This window comes from Neodiprion virginianus, chromosome 1, assembly GCF_021901495.1.
Source record: "Neodiprion virginianus isolate iyNeoVirg1 chromosome 1, iyNeoVirg1.1, whole genome shotgun sequence".
NCBI classification, from domain to species: Eukaryota; Metazoa; Arthropoda; class Insecta; order Hymenoptera; family Diprionidae; genus Neodiprion; species Neodiprion virginianus.
In genome coordinates, this window is record NC_060877.1 from 13,068,679 (window position 1) to 13,076,037 (window position 7,359).

Below are 7,359 nucleotides of genomic sequence, written 5' to 3' on the forward strand. Positions count from 1 at the left end.
TTGAAGGAACGCATAACAAATTTAATTTATTCTGACGTATTTTTGACAAATTTCATTTCTTCATCAGTGGTGAAGATAGAAGTTAGTAAATTCGTAGAAATAATGGCAGTTTTTTATTTCTGCGTCAAATAAAAACGGATTAGAGTGTTTTTGTTCAAAATTACGGATAGACCGGGGCTCTTAAGTCCCTTTTCGCGTTTGATATACGTGACTGCGATATTTGGAGATATCGGGACAACCTCTTGAAACTTGAAAATCAACTGCGCATGCGCGAGATTTATCGGCTGTTTGTGCAGGCTGGCCATTCCGAGTTTCAATTGTCAAACTGTTTCTGGCGTCGATATAGTTGATACGAATTTTCGAGGTTAGAATCTTAAATAATTGAGGTAGTGACTCGGAAAGGTTTGGGAAGCATTTGTTATTTGGTCAAAAAGTTTATTCTTCAAAGAACGGTCGGAATTTAATCCTTACGCTCTTTGAAAATTCAAACGTACACATTTTGTGTAAGTTGGCCCGCCTGCATCGCAGACAAGAATATCGCTACGGGAAGATTTCGCCGACCAATGAGATTGAATTATTTTACGCATGCGCAGTTGATTTTCAAGTTTCAAGAGATTGTTCCGGTATGTAACGTCTAACGTCGCAATCGACCAGGGTAAACCCTTAAACCCGTTTTAAAAAATTCCTATGACTAATGCCAAATTTCCGAGGTGTAAATCCTGCAGCGTGCCTCATTTCCCTTAAAATTTATAGAAATTCAATGGCGTTTCGGAATTATTATGGGGAATTGTTATGGAAACTTTATGGAGTATTGAAAATTTCTTTGGAATTTCAATCAATTTCTTGGCGTTTTGAGAATCCCTGTATTGGTTTGTTTCAGACTGAACAAAACACGGTATTTGATGTTATACGTAACATTTCGCGCATACTTATTGTCAGAATATAATATGATTGTTTTATGTTTATCGACCCGATTAGCCTTGAATAGTACGGACCCGGTGAATGCATGGACTAGTATAGTGATATTTATACTTCAATTTCGCACGTTTACGGCATCGTTTTTAGAAATATACTTTCAAACTTCACACTTTCTGAACAGTATGAAATGTGAAATGACTCTGATTTATTTGACCATGCCTCGTTATATGATACAGGCTTTGATTAAACACAGTTCATTCGTGATTTGAACAAACATTTCAAACACGCACTTGCTGCAAAATTCTTTCATGGGTGGTTCCATAATTCAATTGACGAGAGTCAGAAGTAGTACTCATCACACTATTTTATGGCGTGCAATTTCATTCAATAAAATTGATATATTTCGTATAGAATTGTGAGAATGATGCAAAGTTTGAAATCGTATGATTAGTTTTGATTTACTGGTGAGAGATTGCATAGCTTTCAGTGAACGCGATTAAACTTTTTATACGTATGAAACATTAAGTAAATAGTAAAAAAAAAAAAAAAATAACACGTTGAGTGATAACAAATGAATTACACACTGTCCGGATCGACAGTTTGAAAAATATTTCTGGGGAATAAAGAAATTGTAGTAAATAAAAAATAAAATATTTTGCAGATGATACTGGAAGGATCATTTCATGAACTATTGCACGTCTTTAGTTAGAAGCATTTTTACATAAATGAAAATCAGTACGAAGAATACTTTAGTATAGAATTATGTTTGCTTTCACTACATATAAAATTAACTGCGTATCTCGTAAATAATAAGTATATCTCTGAGAGATTAATCTTACGACGAAACATATTTCCTTGTATTGGTAAAACTTTTATTCGTCCAAGACAATTCTTATCAAATAAAATCGTTTCTGAGATTATAAATTCAATTCTTGTGATGCGCATATTTGTGATATACTTACTTTTACGTGACATTACGGAGTACCAGGTCAGACCGTATCGAGTTCACTAATTCGCATTGCCAATTGATCGCCAATTATTATTGTGGAAATCTTCGAGCGTGTCTCGATGAACTATTCAATGAACGCGTTAAGCCAAGACTAACTCGAGTTAAAGCCAGAGCACTTGCACTCTCGTACTCTATCTCGTAATGGTCAGATGCTGGATGCCCTCTCACATTTTATAGAGGAAACCTCGCGACGAAGTTCCCCTCGGAAAAATCCCGGATCAGAATAAGAGAGGGAGACGGAGAGAGAGAGAAAAAACAATCAAAAGAAACAACAAAATAACGAGATGCTGAAACGTGGAATGATCTTCTGTACCTACTTGCGTATCGCGTTTGAATGAATGTTTGCGAATTCATGCCATATTTTATTCTGCGCGCGTCATCAACGTTCTGCAGAATTCTATCTTTGCTGATACGGACCGGCCATGTGGTCCATAGGCTCTATCCTGTATAACAAAAATTATAGTACTTGCACACGTACTTCTTCATTTTCTATTTCTATATATTTTCTATATATATTCATTTCATAGACGAAATCTGTTGTCGCTTTGTCTCTCGTATTTCATTTTATTTTTTTTCTGAAAGATGAAGACATGGAGCGAGAGAATGGGAAAATTCGACTGTTGACGTATTATTCATAATTAGGGTTAGAAACTTGTCAAGCACTATAATTAAACCGGTCTAGTTCGTCTGGCCAGATGCGAAGCACGTGTATAAATAATATTCGCTGGTATAAGATACCTACAAACCAACTCGATACACTCACACATTTTGATGAAAACTCGTGGTTCAAGTCAATGCCGATATGATTATTAACATGATAAGCTATGTGATAGAATTAGGAGATAATATAGAATTAAAAAAAAAAAATTATTATTGCTAGGGATTATTGTTAAAATGATGGAAACTAAAAATACGTTCAATTGTGTCGGAATGTGAACATAGAAGAGAGAAGTTGCACGTTGAGTGTGCAAGCGGCAGGAATCTTTTCGTACTGATGAAAGTTATGCTGTAACATAGTAAGTATTCCTAATTCTTCTGCACGCAAGTCAGGAGATTCAGATTTAATCACGTTCTCATCGTGTCGACGAAATATGCATCTTACTTGACAAGGCGCAAGGATATTGAGTTTTTAATTAGTTAATTTTGTTCAGTTCTTTTGATAATTTAAATAACCGATAACTCTAAACTTATTCGACTCTCAATCATTTAAAGTATACGATCGAATTTCAAACATATTAACTTCGAATAAATTGCAAATTCGACGCGTAAGGAAAGTATATCTCTGTAATTGAAAAAGATAATACTAAGAAATCCAATAATTCCGAGAGCTTTTTTTCCAGAGAATTGGAAACTTTTGAGACAGGAATCAGTTCAACATGAGATATTGATGATAATTTTTATTTACACAAAAGTCTTAAGAAAAGAACTTTTGAGGCCCTGAATATAAAATTCCTTTCTTCGCTGAAGGAATACAACGAGTTATCTAATATTCGAGAAATTATTGTATTTCCAATTTAATCTGTGCTGGTAATTAATTATTTTCAACTATGTACCCGATACTGTGTAACGTGTTATTGTAAAATGTATACCTTATTTGAATATAAATTTTTTGAATCAAACATCTTCCAAGCATAATAAGTCACGAATCAATCTCTTATTTGCACTTTTGCGCAATAAATATGTCTGCAACACTGGCGTGGAAGTAAAAGATATGAAATAAGCATATTTTACATGACTTTGCGAGTCAGGAAATTTCGGTGGCGTCGTTATTTTATACATAGTAGAAGATTATTATTCCCTACTTTTACTGAATAACGAGTCGAATAATACTAGCTATTTAAGTTAAAAGTGTAAAGAGAAAGATCGTTTAATCGTTTAAGTTAATTGTTCTGGAATTGTGAGCGACGAGGCTCGTCGAGTTCGAATCGGCGTTTTTCTTATTTTTTAATACGTTTAGGAGATCTCATAACCTAATTGTATTCTGAGGGGATTATTAATTCACTTTTTACTCAAACGCGCACCTTGATCCTCTGATATTTTGGCTTATTCGAATTAAAGATACTTGAAGAATTAAAAGGCGCGCAAATTTTCACGTATATTATACCTGTCAACGACCTTCACAATCCATGCTGAGTGAAATTGGAGTTCATCATAGTTATTGCCAAAAATTTCAGCAGAATGAACATCCACACGACAAGGTTATCAATATTGTTAAAATTACCAACAAATATCGTTACACAAATAAGGATTGAGGTAACTGTATTTGAAAAATTTTACTGTGTTTTTCTTACGCGAAACACAGAGGCACTTCCAAGAGCTACAAAAAAGTATAGTATGATTACCAACTGTGAACTAGAGAAAAGGAAAAAAAAAAAAAATAATATCATCCATATTACTACACAATTTGTGTAAATAGTTACAGCACTTATTCGCAAAATGACGAAAAATTATCATTCGTCAAAAGATTTTTCCAATCCAAGCCTGAAGTGCAGACTTGGTATAAATACCAACCATGAAGAGGGATGATATCAAGGTACCTGCCCGTAAACTTGGATCAATTGCCACTACACGGCAATTTTCCTATTATCGTAATGACCGGTTCGTCATGTCCCAGCTATTAATAGCGATCTGCACTGGGAGAGAAAGTCCGTACTTTACAGGGCTCGGGATAAATGTGTAAAAGACCGTAGACTTCCTAGCTGTGGCTCTCTAACGACTTCCACTGTTCGGCTTAGAATAGCGAGCTTATAGGTAGCCGTTCACGTTTGCTTCTCAGAATAGATCTAATTTGGCATTCCCACATGCGCTAATTTTCTGCCACTTCGAGCCGTTTTACCTTATATGCAGAGTCGTTACAATATTAACTAATTTGTAATGTAAAGGTTATTTATTATGTAATATAAAGGTAGATTGTATGATTACGTCTGAGGTTGAGAATATTCGCGCCTCGTTATCGGTCATCGAAGTCTTGATCTTGATACGGCTCGTTTTCAGTATTACCTTCGTGTCGTTGTTGACAGGGATTTAAATTAACCCGTAACTATGAATACGATCTATGTAATAGCTGCACAGCAGAGTTCGCAGAAATAGACTAATTGAAAAGAAAGTTATATTATACGAGTACAGCGTTAAGTTTCTTACATATGAACGTTGTAAATTACTTTCTGTCTTGCGCGTGTTTATTACTTATAATTGCTTCTATTACACGTTGACGGCGACTCGATGAAATCATTTGATTTACAAGGCAGCGTGACCGATCTGTGTGTGTGTGTGAAATGATTATTAATTTATTCAGGTTTTACACCCTCCATTCGTGCTTTCATTCGGCAAATGTAATGTTGCATTGTGCAAAATCAATAAGGCATCGGTAATTGTCGGTTTAAAATGGTCCGAATAAAATGTAAAGAAAAAAGAGCACTTTGTTATCTTTTAACTTGAAAACTAATATCTTTAACGACCTTGTTCCAAATAATCGAGGAAATCACACTTGCATGTGTACAATATACGGCATCTTGGATAAGAAACGTACATATGTAACGTTTGAGATACGAGAAGTTGGTCAAGGCTCCGAAGCGCTGAGAAAGCGATTAATCATTATATTGTCAACTGCATCGCTATATGTTAACATAGGAAGAAAGTTGGGAAAATTATGTATATAATTATATATACATGATAGATTGTAAGTGAAAAAATTTATCCGTGCGCATTGAGGTGTTAATTCGTTTGGAAGCTCATTTGAAAATCTTGATATACGTAAAGCGAAGTAAAATTTTTTATTTAAACTCCACGTCGAAGAATATCTGATACACCTAATTTTCATATTTCGCGCTCAGAATTCAAAGTTTGTCTATTCGAATAACGTGGAAAGATCTCATTAGTTTTGCAAATTGTTCACGCTGAATTTGAGGAGGCTTAGATTCTCTTCTAAAGTGTCCGTCAATTGAAAGTCAATTTTATGTAAAAATTCGTCGTTAAATGTCTTTTAAGGGCCGAACTATTCGCTTTACAACAAAAATTCAAACAGCACTTTTGAATCTCTGGAATATACTTCCAGATTCAAGTTCGTGTGATTGAACTGAGTGATAACAAATGGAAAAATGATATCTTTCCTTGCGTTACTTGTCGTAGTTAGTAGGCAAAATTGGAATTCTGAGTGCGACCTTTTGAATTTGGATTTTAGAGATATTCTTCAAAAAAGATTTTTGTTTTTATAAGTACATCAAGTTTGTCAGGCTGGAACGAAAAGAAATTTTTACTTCCGAACCGAAACACCTAAAGACCCATATAATATACGTTCGTTTTAATCAATTTCTACCGGAAATGCCTGTATAGTCGTGGGGATTTTATTGGTGGATCAACATAAATGTATAGCTAAGCTCCAATACGTTACTCTGATTACTGCCGGAGCTAACACGTATTATATTCGAAACGTTGATTTTGTTCTCCACGTGACCATCACGTACATATGGCGAATAAATCGCTGCGGGATAAAGATAGAATTGCAATACGTGAGGTGATTTTCGCAGGTTTATTTCGTCGATTATTCCAAGGTGACCGAGCGAAAAAAATGTCCCAAAAACAGGACGAAAGAAAAAATTGACTCATTAAAATCGATAAATTTAAATCTCCAACCATCGTCCGGAACACATTAAACGAAGTGATTGTTGCTCACGACAAGTATTCAACAATAGCCAAGAGAAAGTGGCGCGAGTTCTCTGACAATCGCGATAAAAAGTGAATATCGAATGAATTCGACGATGCTGTTTATCGTGTCCGCGATGATCGGAAACAGAGTCGTAGTATCAGCGTGGAAACGAATAGAATAATAAATATATACAAAGATCGGAAAGAGTGTGAGTACATAATATTGTGGCGGTACGTGCAGGAAAAGGATAAAAAAAAAAATAAGAAAATAAATGAGCAGCACGTGAGTTGACTATTTTATATATCACGCTCGGTACACTGCCATCAGGTTTCCCCCGAATGATGTCGATAATAAATTGTCATGCGTTCCGCACGCCGCTCACTCAGATAAATGGGTAAGCACCCAACTACAATCCATATGAAACAGATGTTAACAAAAGTTTTCAGAATTCAGGATCTTGTGCGAGACCGAAGGAACAAAGGAATAATCGGACGTATACCATTGGCAATAAATATCTGAATGTATACTGGCAGCTCAACACGCGAATATTTTCAAACACTAATTTTGTGAAAATATTAGTAGACTTTCAACATTCTTTTATTTTCTGAGAACAATTTTCGCGTATTGGAAAATTCAGTTTTGTGATCGTTCTGTTTTACCAATTCTTCAACATTTTTACAGATTTCGGGCAATGTGGCAGAAGGTTGCCCGGGGAAGCAGATTCGGAGTATAAAAAGAAAAAAAAAAAAAAAATAACGATTATCGAAAGAAGTCCAAAATCGAAATT